Below are 15,880 nucleotides of genomic sequence, written 5' to 3'. Positions count from 1 at the left end.
TTATATGGAATGATAGTATTATTTAATGTTATGGGTGCTTGTACGGTCTGTTTATAGGTGAACTACACATGTACAGATTTACTTTCATTAATTCTTATTTTCCAAGCTTGTGTCCAATTATTTATATTGTCACTTGCCTGTTGTAATTTTCGTGAGGCTTCTTCACTATTGTCTCCGACAGCTATAATCGTAGTATCATCAGCAAATGTAGCCAACGTAATATTTTCCGTTTGTGGTATATCACAAGTGTAGAGTAGATAGAGCATTGGTCCCAGTACACTTGCTTGTGGTACACCTGTTTTAGATTCTTTTATTTTAGAGTAAGCTTCTTCTTGTTTGACTCTAAACATTCTGGTTGTAATGTATGATTTTAATAGTGCAGTGTGTTGTTTTGGTAGCATTTTCTGTAGTTTATGAATAAGGCCTTCATGCCAAACCTTATCGAAAGCTTGTGCTACATTTAAAAATATAGCTGAGCATACTTTTTTACTTTCGTATTTCAATAACATCTGTTATATCTAAAGATAATGCAAATGTCTACCGCATGAATTGTTTGAAAATATTAGCATAGGCTTTTACGTTGTTTTCTCAATATATACATTTCATTAATTTTTAATTTTGCATTTTCTTTTATCCCAGGGAGTCCCATTTCTGTTTATTATATGTTATTATTTTCCCATTTGCGCAAGTGTTTTAACGATAATTAGCAAACAAGTAATATGTGCTTGCTTAATTATTAATGATTTTTATTGAAAGAAGTGACCAATATTTAATAGTGCTTATTATGCTGAAATATCCACAATCTCCGTTGTCTGAAAATGATGATTTCTATGACGGTGTTTTGTAAATGCTATGAAAAAGGTATCTCCTATAATAATCCAAAGTGGTATAGTCTTGAAGAACTATTGACATTTCGATCAAAATAGAATATCCATAATAACAAGCTAACATTATTTATTATTACACAATTTGCTATTACTGTTATTTACTATTTGAATTCAGCAATTGTTGTGAAAGTGTCTAACAATAGCGAATAATAAACAAAATTAGTTATACGTTATAAGGAAAGTGAAAGAAAGATTATTGTAATCCTAATATAACTTTATCGCGCATCCAGTATGTTTTCCATTTTTCCAACTTGAGCTCTTCTAGTCAACTGTTAAGTGTAACGTTTGAAGTACACTCATGAAACTTTATCAAAGTTTGCGTTTTAGACCTTAGATCTGGAATAGAATAACATTGTTATGACAAAATTGCTGGATTATTGAAACTATTAACACATGCCTTAAACCGTTTTTCTAATTTGTAGTCAAAAATTATAATCCTAAATATGCTTGTTTTGTTTTATATTCTTTGAGAGTTCTTTCTAGCGTTTCGATGTTACATTTGGAAACAGATATTTGAAAATAGACAATAGACAACACTATCAATATCAAACCTTAATATTAATACATGAATGAGTCACACTCACATCCTTAATCTAGCTAACTTGGGTTGTTTCTTCCAAGGAAAACTACGTCTGGCTTTTTATTTCCGCACATACACTGGATATACAACACTTTTGAGGATGAAGATACATTATAATCAAATAATAGTGATTATATTTAAGACACAAAATTGCTAATTGTGTTTTATGTCAAACACAAAAATGGCGACGTAAACAAACTGAAACAAACAATCGCGTTATAGAAACGAGCCAATCAAATGCCTCTGTAGGCCAATTCAAATGAATGGTCTACAGAGGCAGCATTCAACGGACCACGCAAAAACTTTCCTCAGTTTCGCCTATATAAGTAAAACCTCTATGTTTACCCTATGATGTATACCTTTGAAGCTTGATGTCAGTAATATGTAAAATGTAAAATGACATATGTTTATTTTTTAGAAAAACCGTTAATGACTTTTCGGAATATCTGGTACGTACTGTATTGAATACTAAATACTGAACAATAGAGTGATGAATATGCCTTTTATGTTCATATCATAGAGCCTAGAAAATATAGATGTAAATACGAGAAAAACTCTTAGAAAACGACGTGAAAACTGATTGAAGCCGGCTTATCACAATTCAAGCGAACCAGTAATCAATTGCCGGTCCTGGAAGCACCGACGCTATCGCGGTGCGGAAAAAAGCCGGTTTAATACGTACTGAATAAAAGCGGTGTACGTTTCATTTGTTGTTGTAATAATTTTCAATAATCGGCTCTCATTATAATTTATTATTATTTATAGCTCGGGTCGGATCTATCTAGGCGCCACGTTAATGAACATTTTATTGCCTATAAAAGCGATAATTTTTGCAAAAGATACACCCGATGTTCTCAAGTTCACGTTACGACACAGAACTCCTTGCGTACGAGAGAACATAAATATTGACACAAGAGGTTCGTTGGCGAAATGTTCTCGCTTCCTACAAACTACAAACAACGGATCGTGCGTTATGCCGTCAGGAATGATTACATAGACCGGTCAATTTAGGAGATTTCTAAATTATCAACAGAGCTGAATTTTGGTGGAGACCTTGGATTCACCATTATAAAGAAAAAATAAAGACTTCTCATCAATCCGATGTCTGTTCAAAAAATTATTCAAGGTTCTTTTCTCTTAAAATACAATTAAACATATTTGGATCATAATTCTATTCCTATTTCCATACTGAGTCTTGTTAGTTTAAAATTATTTAAAATGCACTGATCTATAGAGTACAGATAATCAAACAATTATGTCGTCAGGAATGATTACATAGACCGGTCAATTTAGAAATTTCAAATTATCAACAAAGAGACCTTGGAGTCACCGTTATAGAGAAAAAAGAAAGACACCTATCAATACCATGTCTACTTAAAAAATATTCAACGTCAAAATTTTCTGTTTTTTGTCAAAGGTCAGTTTCCTCAAAAAAAAAACAGCTGAGATTAATATTCTACATTATAATATTATATACAAAAATAGTCTTATTATGGTAATAAAATGTATGCTTACATAGTATGCTTTTTGTTATATTATGTCATTGTTACTTTCCATATATTAAAATACAATAAAACATATTTGGATCATTTTAACATTCCGTCTTGTCAATTTAAAATTATTTACAATGAACTGATCTGTACAGCAGAGATAATCAGACAATTATCTCAGTCTATTCCTTTTTCAAAATTAATACAGGAAGGAATTCGTACATCTCCGTCTGTTACCACGATTAAAAAACAATTGAAACGTGCATTTGACTGAAGTAATTACTGTTTTCAGTAGCTAGTTTTTTGACTATCGACTGTTTACAGTAAATATTTTTCAACGCCAATCTTTACCAAAATTCAGCTCTGTTGAAATTTTAGTAATTTTATCACTATTGTTAAAGCCAAATCGACGGGACTAACATTAACGATATGTTCGCGTAATTTTTTCAGCACAGTCTCTCTGAAGATCTTCATTCCGTAGAGGTATGGCGCTATCGAAAACATTTTTAAACCAACTGTAAAATTAGTGGTATATTGCCGTTAAACATAACATGTTTGAAAAACAACATCAAGTTTGAAAAATCACATCAATTAGGGGACATCCATTTTTTGTTGAGATATTCCTATCGAGCATACCTTAGATAGAACAATATTTCCTGTGCGTGTCCATAATCAGCTTCTTACTTACTTTTGTCAGTAAGCTCTCGAAGACCTCGTGGCCTTCTAACAAATTCGAAAACACTTAAAAACTTTTTTAAATCTCTATATCTAAATATAACGTGGATGATGTTCAATTACATACCTATGAGCAATATATAATATTCGGTTGAGTATTTTTCAATACAAATTGAGCAATTTACGAAAATAAAGAGTAAGTTGTATTTTTATTATGTTTTATATTTTATAATGTAGAATTATTACACACACAAATTACATGCATTTTAATATTAAACGTATAAATGCAAAATGTTTTATTCATGCGTGTTGGCTATTTTGTTTTCCAAATATTTAAACACTTTTCTTAACTGATTATGAACTTTATTAACCGAAATATTATGCTGGACGCCTATTACCTCTTTGTTACCGTATTTTGTTATTGTTTTTCTTACTAGCAACTTCCTCATATTAACATTTTAAAATTGACACCGAAACCTGTCAAGTACATAAACTTCTCTCCAAACCAAGGAAGATAGAAATATTGCAAATTTGCACCTAATTTAACGATAATAATATAAAATAGGAGTCTTTTATATCTAAAGACGCAATAATGTTGAATAATGTGATCTTCGTTTAAACTTATACTTGCCGGCTTGGTGTCGCAGTGGTAAAGGCGATAGGACGGTCCTCTTACTGTTGCGATAGCCGCTGGTTTGAATCCTGTTGGGGCATGCCTAGGCAAGAGTGTAAAATCCGACAAGGAAAATTATCCCATTCACGCTAGTAACCAGGCTGGGTCTCTCAGGACCGGAAGTCTTCTCAGATGATTTCTAAAGTTGGTCACTCGCCAGTCGGTAGGCTTAATGCTGAGGACCGTGGTTCGGAGAATACGTTAAACTGTAGTTCCCGTGGAGATAAACCCATAGTTGGTAAAAGGAGACTTTAAAATATATTAAAAAAACCTTATATCATTGGTCTAAGGATTTTTTTTCATATTTGTTATAATATAAAAATTTTCAGTAACTTATTTTTATGTATTTCGACAAAGTTTATTACTCAGCTACAATGTTAAAAATGGCGATTATGAATGAATATAGAATTAATTTTACTCAGTAGACAGAAAAAAAGAACAATATGGTGTACATGTACAGAACCGAAAATGTTTCTTGAATTTAGTGTATTATTTTTAGTAGTAGCTCTCTTATCATAAGGTAGCAAAGTCGTCCCAATTACTTATGAACATTGCTCCAAGCATCCTTTCAATTTTGAGTGTCATGGTTTTGGAAAAAGTTTCATGAATTCACGGTTTATTTATGTAAGCTTTAGATTTTAAGTACGCCCATAAAAATGGCTACAAGCTGATAAATCTGGCGACTGAAGCCGCCATATCGCGTAACAACTGACAACATTTGGCGCACCAAGAAATATTTCAACGACTACTGGGATGGATGATATCCTGTAACTAGTAGATATTAATTCCCCTCTCTATCCGCCCTTAATCATACATCAAACATCCAATTAGTAATTAGATATCTTAACACTGTCTGGTAACAACACACAATAAATCAACATTCTCGACTTCAAAAACATTCAGTTGAGTGATACATTCATTTCATCGCATCTCTAATTTTATACCCTTTTCGTAGAACAGATAACCTTTGCTTTCAAAAATAGGTTTCAATTCTTCATTTGAGCTGAACCTCTTTAATTAGAGTGTTCTTTTGAAGTCTAAAAACAACCAGTAATCACTAGATGCCTGATAGCACGCTTCTTTACTATACGATGAGTCAAATTTAATCAGAAATATAATTTGATATTTTGATTTCAACTTTAGCAACAAAAGTTGGTTCACAAAAATAATTTAAATTCTAAACTGAGCTGTCTTGATAAGTATCTTTCGAAGAGGCATGACAATACCGTGTCTAAAGAATGATGTTTGTATGGCAGCGATCCATTTTCGCATTTCTTCAGCGTTTCAAAACTGAACCAATTATGTCTAACCCAAGCTATGCTGCACCGATCTGAACAGACAGAGGCAGAATGACTTTCCATCTGCTTTTCGCTACTAAGATGTCACACTGTCATGTACACTTGTCATTAGTAAACATCTTCAGTAAGAGATGTATTCGGTTTTAGAAGCTCGTAATACCTTGATAATCTTACCATATGGGTTGCAAGACTTTATGGCCATTCATATTCCGCATAAATATCGATATAGATTTCCCTAGGCTAATGAACCTCCCACAACTTTTTGCGCTTAAACTTTTGCCTAGAAAGCAAAACAATCGCGTTTGCAAATGATTCGTAATCGCAATTTCAGTAACGTGGTGTGGGTTTCGCAATTCGTGTTGTCATTTCCTCTGTTTTTGAATCTTTTCTCTCAAATGTGAACGTCTAAAAGTATTGATACATTTACCTCTACGCTCTTTGAAAGTTCTTTGAGAGTTTAAATTGAGTCTTAGACCATTCTGATTTTTGTTATTGACCTCAAAAGCGATTTTAAATAATTGAAACCAGAATTTATCGTCGGGATACGACGGAATAGCAACTAAAAGTGTTTGATAGTTTTTGACGGTATATTTCTAAAGACAGACAGTATAAAACAAAAACAAAAGTAATGAATGTCAAAAATACAATAATACTCTATGTAAATTTAACAGTTAAGTTACAGTGCATTTGTTTCGCATTTTTACCCTGTCGATGGGTAAATAAAACCGATTTTATTACTTTAGGAAGTCTAACTAAACTTAAATTAAAAACATATATACATTGTGATTCAACCTGTATTCTTTCCCATATGTGCTAATGATGGGAGCAAAAAAAGCAAAGATAAAACTAGTTAAAAAAGGACGTACGAATGTCAAAGGAACAGAAATAAAACTAAAAACTGTTTCTGATGCCAGTTATAACAAGAAATCCGGACAGAAGTGGTTCTGTTCAATGGATACCAAAGACGGAAGTTTTTGATGGTATTTTTAAATTCACGAAGAATTAAATCCGATCCCGAAAAGTTACAGTTTTTCTGTGAATTTGTTCCGAATACAACGAAAGCTTATTTATTTTAGTTATTGTCTTGTTTTGACAATATGGCTAATTTGATTTGTCACCTTTGATGCTAGAGCAGACTTCAAATTTGACGTTTTTAATTTTTGGGATTATTGATAACTAATAAGTTCTAAAATTCTATTAATCAATAAAGAGCTTTTAGTATCAAGAAACTTCAAATTTTATTTCCAGAAATATGTATGGCACTCCATATTTTGCGACATTAATCTACTTTTTCCATGAACATACCAGAAGAAGATTTTTAAATAATTTTGAAAGTTCGCAAATTAAAATCAGTTTCATTTAAAAGCTAAAGTTAATTCGAAAAACAATAAACTCGAATTATCATTAAATTAGTAATATTTTAAGTCAATTATATACAAAAAAACATAACTTTAAGTAAAGTTGATTTGTTTCTATAGGTAGCTTACATGGTCTAAAGATTTGTCGCTATTTGATTTCTATTCTCACACCTCAAAAAAGTCCTTTGTGGAATAATTTTCTTCAAACAAAGACGTAAGATATATCAAGAGGGTTATTTGATAAACTTTACGGCTTTCGGACAAATCTTGCAGTAATATAATCGTTCCTTTATTTCTATTTCTGAATATTTTCGTACCATTCCTGCGAAAAAAATCTCAAAATTGAATCCACGGTTTTTAAGAAATTATGTTAATTTATTCATTTATTCATATATAATAACAACCAACAATAATGCCACTTTTAGGGAGTTTCATTAAAAAAATAACAAACTGAATGAGAGATATGCCATATAGAACAATTTGACTTCTATTCTCACACCTTAAAAAAGGATTTTGTAGAATAATTTTCTTCAAACAAAGACATAATTGATATCGAGAGGATTATTTGACTAATTTTTGTGGCTTTCGGATAAATCTTGCGGTTATGAAATCGCTCTTTTATTTTTGTTTCTAAACATTTTGGATTCCATTTCTGCGAACTTATTGAACACTTGAACCCTTATTGACAACAGCAATGTCGATTCTTTGTGACGATGTGGTATTTTGTATATTTTATAAATTTTGTATATATATGTATATATATGTATATGTTGAAAGCCGACCTGTATAAAGCGACACGGAGGGTTTATATCCATTAAAAAATAGACCTGTCCATCTCACTCGTTCGCCATTCAATATATATATAGTTATATATATATATATATATATATATATATATATATATATATATATATATATATATATATATGTATATATATTATAAAATTTTAAAATTATTAATTCATTCATTCATTCATTCATGTATAACAACGAGCAACAATAGTGCCATTTTTAGGAAATTTCATTAAAAAAAATTAAGAAACTGAATGAACTACATTCCAACGGTGAAGTCATAGCGACCGCAAACAAGGAAAAGACTAATTATCCTGCTACTCGACGTCGTTACGCGAAAACAACGAAAAAAAACATTATAAATTGAATAATTTCCACTGAAATGTCCTCGTCCTTTACGACTTTTCCAACTACACACTAGAGCGTCGGTTTTTTTATTGTTCGCTAGCCGTATCGCCGATTGACAATGGCGACGCTGGCCCCTGGGATTTTGCTCGGTATCGCGAAATGCGATTTGTTTAAAAATTGTTACGTTTTTATCCGTGTGTCCGATTTTTGATAACCTTCGGGTTTCTGTGAATTATAAGCGTGTTTTAATTGGTGCGAAAAAATAATGACAAGAAAATAATGCATGTAAATCGCATGTTCGACGCATCAGCCCAACTATGCTCATCAGTCTGAATCAGTACTATAGCGTTTTCTTTAAATAAATAAAAATAGACTAACCAAGTTGTTTAAAACTTCACTTGCTTGGAATAATAGATCTGCAACTATTTTTTAATTTATTGATATAACAGGTGGGGCAAAAGACCTGCTACCATTTTGATTGCATATAACTTTACTCAAAGAAAACATTGGTTTTCATAAAAAGTTTATTTGGTCTTTACATTTTTTTTCGTTATTGTGGATATAACCAGATACTAGAGAAATAATCATCATTTTTCATGACATCCTGCAAAAATCTGATCTGAAATAATGATCGCAATTCGCTATGCAACTTTCGACACTTTTTAAGGCATTCTTCATGACATCCTGCAACATCTGAAGCTGAATTTCTTCAATTTCGTGACGGATATTGTCTTTAAGATGTTGAATAGTTTGGAGCTTATTCACATTAACTTTTTATTTTAAAAAACATCCGTGGCCCCATCTGAAAACACATGTCCTCTAGTCCTACCTCTTCCATTTCAGGCGCAAGCAAATTTCGAATCATGACTTGGTACCGTTCAGCAGTAACAGCAACTGCAACACCTTGGTCATTTTCGAAAAAAAATAGGGACCAATAATGTTTCAAGCATGAATACCACACCATACAGTTGTTTTTAGTGGATGCAATGATGTTTCATAAATTTATTGAGGATTCTGTGTTCTCCAAAACCGACTGTTCTGTTTACTGACGTGGCCAAAAAATGGGCTTCATCTCTAATTATCAGTTTAGATGAAAAATCTTCAATTTCACCAGACAACCTTGGGATTACATTACTGTACTCAACTCATCCCTATTATAAAATTCGAATGTCTGCACAACACAATGGTTAAAGTGAAACCGAGCTAAACGTCACATAACCAAGATAGCTCGCAATGAAAATGGTAGTGGTATTTTTGCCCCACCTTATATTATTACTAATCATTGTCGATTAACTTATAATTTGTTTCTACAGTGATTTAAAATTAGGAAGCCTCATTAGCCCTTACTTGTCCTCTAATAAAATAAAAAAGTTTAATTAAAGTTTTCTTGTTTATATAACATAAGTGAAAAGTTTAAAACACTTTTCAGTATTTTTACTATTTAGTGCAGTTCACTACATACTTACACAAGATTACACGGTCAGTGTCACACTCTATTATAACGGTTGTAATCTGAAGGTCACGCTGTAAGCAATTGTTTCTCTAGTATCTGGTTATATCCACAATACTTCTCAGGACTTTATTCTGAAATACTTGTATTATGTTGATGTTACTTTTCACAGAACATCTTCATAACTGAATTTCATTATGTAGGGTTTAGCATCTGCTTATATATACATATATATATATATATATATATATATATATATATATATATATATATATATACACACTTTGTAAGGGTAAATTAGTAATACATATTTTTGTATTTCTATTCTAGTTCTTTTCATTACTTTTCTTTTCGATGTGTTCTTTCCAACAGTTTGGTTGTAGGTGAAATCAATATCCACTTTACGTCAAAATTCATCCCAGGATATTTAACATTGAGTGTTACAGTTTTCTGGTTGCTTCTTCGCTGTTGTGTACAATAGTAAATATCGCAGTGTCATGAGTAAATGTAGCCATAGTAACATATTCTGTTTGTCCTGGCTGAGATGTAGTAGTTTAAGATTTCAAAATATTGCTTTGGTAATATTTTATGGAGTTTATACTTGAGTATAAACCCTTATGCCAGACTTTAATGAAGGCGCAGCGTCGAAGAATATAACTTTGCAAATATTTTTCTCTCCGTAAATTTTTCGATAAAACTGTGATTTTACGTACCTGGTCAATTATAGAATGTTTGCGCATAAAATCAAATTGTCTGGTGAAAAAATCACCTCTAAAACAAATAAACAAAGAAAACACAGAAATCAAATGAATAGTGCCTAATAGAAATTAAGAAGAAGACTTGAGAAACTAATTATTCCAACGAAAATATTTTTTTTTAAATCTGAATAAAGTAAACAAAATCTGAAAACGCCAATATATTAAACAATATAACACACTAAATAATTATCTGCGAGATAGCTGACAAAGATATACGCTCAATAAGTCTCGGGTGTGACACAGATGACACCACCTCCTACCCTTTCTAAATACAATTTAATAGTTTTATCCTTCGAACGCCTCATGTCAAAATTTCATGATAATCTGACTTTTAGGTTAAAAGTTACAGTTTTATTTTCAAACTAATATACCGTATAGTCCAGGTCAAAAGAATATTTCATGGAAAAAGGTTCAAATATGTTGAAAACAAGGAAAAATCATTACTATGGCTGAAAAGATTTCTAAAAATTGAATGAGCGCTGGACTGAATATATCTCTCTTTATCATTGTAATTAAATTCTGCTTAAAAGATAATTTATTAGTTACGGTGGGACTTTTTTTCACCTTTACTTATTATGGAGTAATTTATTACAAAGACCTAAGTAGAGTCAAAAAAATATGAAGCACTTAAGTGATTGTACATAAATTTTGTTTGGTTTTCTAAACAATCGCAGATAATATTGAAAAATAATACTACGAAGAAGAGCAGTCTCAGTTGACGTTGAGTATATATAGATTTTGAGAATGTTTGGCGTGTGAGATCATAGAGTAATTTCTAAATTAGATTTACTAAAATAATTTTCAGTAAATAACGGGACAGACAGACAACGGACGTCTCGTAACGCTGAAAATGTGGCTCTGGTGCGCGATAGTGTTGCAGTCTCCAGAAACATCAATTTGGAGACGTGGTTCCCAGTTACACATTTCTGTACGCAGTTTAAGGCCAACTTTGAAAACTGATTTGAAAATGTTCCCGTACAAAATTCAATTTGTCTAAAAGTTGCTATCGAGAGATCCTGATCAACGAGTTGAGTACAGTAATGCAATCTTAAGGCTGGTGAAATTGAAGATTTTTCGTCTAAATTGATAATCAGCGATGAAGCCCAGCAATAGTCGGTTTTGGGTGTATCCCGTATGGTGTGGTATTCATGCTGGAAATATCACTGGTCCCTATTTTTTTGAAAATGACCAAGATGTTGCAGTTACTATTACTGCTGAACGGTACCAAGACATGATCTGAAATTTTCTTGTACCTAAAATGGAAGAGGACATGTGGTTTCAGCAAGATGGGGCCACAGCGCAGACAGCTCGTTCAACAATTCAATTATTGAATGACGTTTTTCCATGAAGACTAATTTCCCGAAGTGGCGATTTAACATGGCCAACCAGATCTCCGGATTTAACAGTACCAGACTTTTTTATAGGTTTTTTTTAGAGTCAAAAGTTTATGTGAATAAGCCCCAAACGTTTCAGCATCTTAAAGACAATATTCATCAGGAAATTGAAGAAACTCTGCCTCGGATGTTGCAGGATGTCATGAAGAATGCCTTAAAAGATGTCGAAAGTTGCATAGCGAATTGCAATCGTTATTTAGCCGATATAATTTTTCAGTTGTAACGAAAAAAATGACCAAATAAACTGTTTATGAAAACCAAACTTACTTATCTTTATTTGAGCAAAGTTATAGGCAATCAATATGGTAGCGGGAATTTTGCCCCACGTTGTATATGCAAATAATATATATAAAAAAAATAAATATAAAAATAGACAAAATCAAAATAAACATAAAGCTTTCTGAAAAATAAAAATTATGTACTCAGCTTTGTATTCGGAGTAATATTTTCACCACATCGTCTAGTTTTTGAAAAGAACTAGGTGAAAAATAGTTCAACTTTATGTGAAAAGGCAATGAAAGATATGATGAGTGACTAGACTGGGGAGGAGATTCTAGATTTAGATTTACTATAAATTTAAACCCTCGCTATCATCACCGAGGGTATAACTCAGTGTTCAACACGCGCTACATCTTTCTCTGAAATAAATAATGGGGCATCCATAAACAGCACAATCTATTTTTGTGTTCTCATCTCGTGCTGAAGTATCAGCATCATTATCACATGATATTTCCATGGATAGCTAAATAATTTATCATTCATATTTTACAAAATCAAAAAGTCAAAAAATACGAAATGATGGAGCAATAGTCAAAACTTTGCACGTCATCAAAATTTATGTGCAGTGATTTACAACATTTGCCGGTTTGTATCTGCCTCTTTTTAACTAGTGTAAAATGTTAAGGAAAAATCCGCTTCGAATTTAGAACGAATTATACATTTTTACAAACTGCATTTGACAGTAAATTCGACGTCATTAATGACGTGAATTGGCTGTTTTATTGAAAGGACTTTGTTAGTATTTATCGACACTGTAACCCATTGAATAAAGCACAACAATGTTTTAAAGATAAAGATAAATCCAGAATAACATGTTAGCAAAGTTACTACCTCTAACTGGCCACCATGTCAAGCTCGTTGGACCCAATTATTGATATGCCCTTATAATAAGCGGCGATTCCATTTGAAGATAGATCGATTAAATGTCATTATAAATTGACGTACTATCTCGATTATTCCGGGAAATCACTGTTTACTGCCCTGACGCATAAAACAAACGGAATGTCTGGGGTCTGCCCGACGCGTTTGAGTTTTCGCTGTAAAATTAAGAGTGATGTCATAAGGTTTTGGAAAATATCGCCACATGCTTATAAAATAACACAATTATATGTAATGGTTTCGGTAGTACCGAATTCATCAAATATACTGTGGTCATCAGGCGTAAATAAGCTACATTAATTGAAACCTTACGGTTCAATGAATTCAACAAAAACAAGTTCCTTGACTAGGAAAGTTATCTTGCTAAATTTAAACACTCAAGTTGTACTCAATGTATCTGGATATGGTCCAGGTTAATCAACGACAATTTGGTAGCATTTTGGCATTTTTTGGCATTTGAAAATTTTATTAACCCTTCGTGTAAATAGTTTTTAGCAAATAATTTTCTAAGGTGTAAAAAAAGAGAAAAGTCAAAGGCGGCTATATCTGACGAATATAATGAATGTCAAAACAGTGTGGGGTTAAAAACAGCTATTAATATTTGGGTGTAAATTATATGACTCGGTGAATGGAGATAAAACGAAATGAAACAATTATGGTTACATTATTATTACCGTTATTTATAGGTAAATAAAAATATAGAAAATACAGTATATAATAGTTAAAAAGGATGGCAGCGGTGTTACCTGAAGACGAGGCTGGGGCAGTCGATGGTCGCACGTCTGAACTGAACGATGGTCAGTGACTGAATGCTCAAAAGTACCCTTCCATAATATTCTAGATAAACGTCTCGGGGTTGCCAGATATTCGATATCGTTTACTAGTGGGCGCTGCTGGCACTCCGCACGTGTTCAACATCTTGCATAAAATTTTCTGGGTATTTTGTAGGCCGTTATTCTAACATGTAAAATTCGACCTGCCTCAAGGTCTCAAGTGTCCAAAGATTCGTAAGATTCCAAACCCTTACGAGCTGAAGGAGATTAATTTGCTCCTTACTGGAGATGAAAAGTGGATCCAGTCCTACAATCCAAAGCGAAAACAATCATGGGGACCCCTTGGTCATGCATCAACATCAACGGCAATAATAATAATAGTTCAATACAAGTCCCCGGCCTACCATAGTAAAACAAATTTTCTACAAATTTTAACATAATTCCCTTCAAGACTGATATACTGATTATAGCGACCCTCCAACTTTTAGATGCCATTCTTGTAGTACGATTTGTCCTTTGCTTCAAAATAAGCCTCAGATTCGGCGATCACCTCTACATTCGACGAAAATTTCTTCTCAGCGAGCATTCTTTTGATATCTGAGAACAGAAATAGACGCTGGGGGCCAGATCCGGAGAATGCTGTGGATTAGGATGCAAGTCGAAGCCCAATTTATGCATTTTTGCCATCGTTTTTACTGACTTGTGACACGGTGCATTGCCTTGGTGAAGCAGCTTTTTCTTTTTCTTCAAATGCGGCCGTTTTTCGCCGATTTCGTCCTTCCAACGGTCCAATAACGCTATTTAATAGTCGCTGTTGATGGTCCTTCCTTTTTCAAGGTAGTCAATTATTCCATGCGCATCCCAAAATACAAACGCCATAACCTTGCCAGCCGACTTTTGCGTTTTCCCACGCTTTGGAGCCGGTTCATCGTGTGCAGTTCACTCAGGTGACTGTCGATTGGACTTCGGAGTGAAATGATGGAGCCATGTTTCATCCATTGTCACATATCGACGCAAAAACTCGGATTTATTACACTGCATCATCTTCAAAAACTACTCCGAATCGTCAACTCGTCGTTGTTTTGGTGAGCTCGTGCGGCACCCATTTTGCACAGAGCTTTCTCATACCCAAATATCCGTGAATGATATGATGTACACGTTCAGTTGATATCTCTAGAGTATCCGCTATTTCGTTCAGTTTCAATGTATGGTCATTCAAAATCATTTTGCGGATTTTTTAAATGTTTTCGTCGGTAGCAACCTTTTTTTGGGTGTCCACTGCGTTCACCATCTTCGGTGCTCATTTTACCACGTCTAAACTTAGCATACCAATCCTTGATGGTTGATTTTCCTGGGGCAGTGTCCAGGAACTCGGCATCAAGCCAAGTTTTTGCTTCAACTGTATTTTTTCCCTTCAAAAAGCAATATTTTATCAACACGCGAAATTCCTTTTTATTCATTTTTTTTACAATAACAAAAGTTGCTTCACTCAAAATGCTATAATTCACAATCTAATGATCCGACAGCTGTCAAATTTATACACGCATCTTTTGAGGGTTAGGGCTAACTAAAAAACATATGGATTTAAGCCATCTATGTGTCAGGCCGGGGACTTTTCAATTGACCTGTTAATAAACATAATTTTTTATTAATACAGCCTATGTATTTGTTTGTTGAAATTCAATGCACTAGAAATTGGAGTAACTATTGGATTTATTTTACATCATAACTTTTTAAGTCGCCATTAGGAAATCTGGGCGAGTAACATCAAATAAAACTAAAGCCGGCTTGGTTGGTGCAGTGGTAAAGGCGATTATCTGGTACACCTACTGTTGCGATAGACGCGGGTTCGGATTCTGCTAGGGCATGGTCGTAAATTTATATTTGTGATTTTCCTTAGGCAAATGCGACAAGGAAAATGATCCTGGTCAGGCCAGTAACCAGGCTGGGTAAGACCGGATGTCTCCTGGGATTATTTCTAAGTTGGTCACTCGCCAGTCGGTAGGCTTAATGCCGAGGACCGTGGTTCGGATCCCACGTTAGACTGTAGGTCCAGTCCAGATAAACCCCTAGTTGGTAAAAGGAGACTTTAAAATATAAAAAGAAATAAAACTAAAATACTATCTTCAAACAAAGTGGTCACAAATAACAATCAAGTCCGAATCAGAAGATTCTCGTCAATAATGGTTACAGAGGATTGTAGCGTTTGTATAAATGTATCACCTGTCTATCCTATCCATAATGCA

At 33.3% G+C, this 15,880-nt stretch overlaps 1 protein-coding gene across 1 annotated transcript in view; it reads left to right on the top strand.

The window, feature by feature from the left end:
- Positions 1 to 15,880, top strand: part of ltl (leucine-rich repeat-containing larval translucida) — a 56,348-nt gene that overhangs the window by 15,043 nt on the left and 25,425 nt on the right. The window lies entirely within an intron of this gene.

This window comes from Rhynchophorus ferrugineus, unplaced genomic scaffold (assembly GCF_030347505.1).
Source record: "Rhynchophorus ferrugineus isolate W39M unplaced genomic scaffold, kcgeb_rfMv2 rfM6, whole genome shotgun sequence".
Classification (NCBI taxonomy): Eukaryota; Metazoa; Arthropoda; class Insecta; order Coleoptera; family Curculionidae; genus Rhynchophorus; species Rhynchophorus ferrugineus.
Note: the sequence above shows the minus strand (reverse complement) of the source record. Positions and strands in the feature narration are given on the sequence as shown.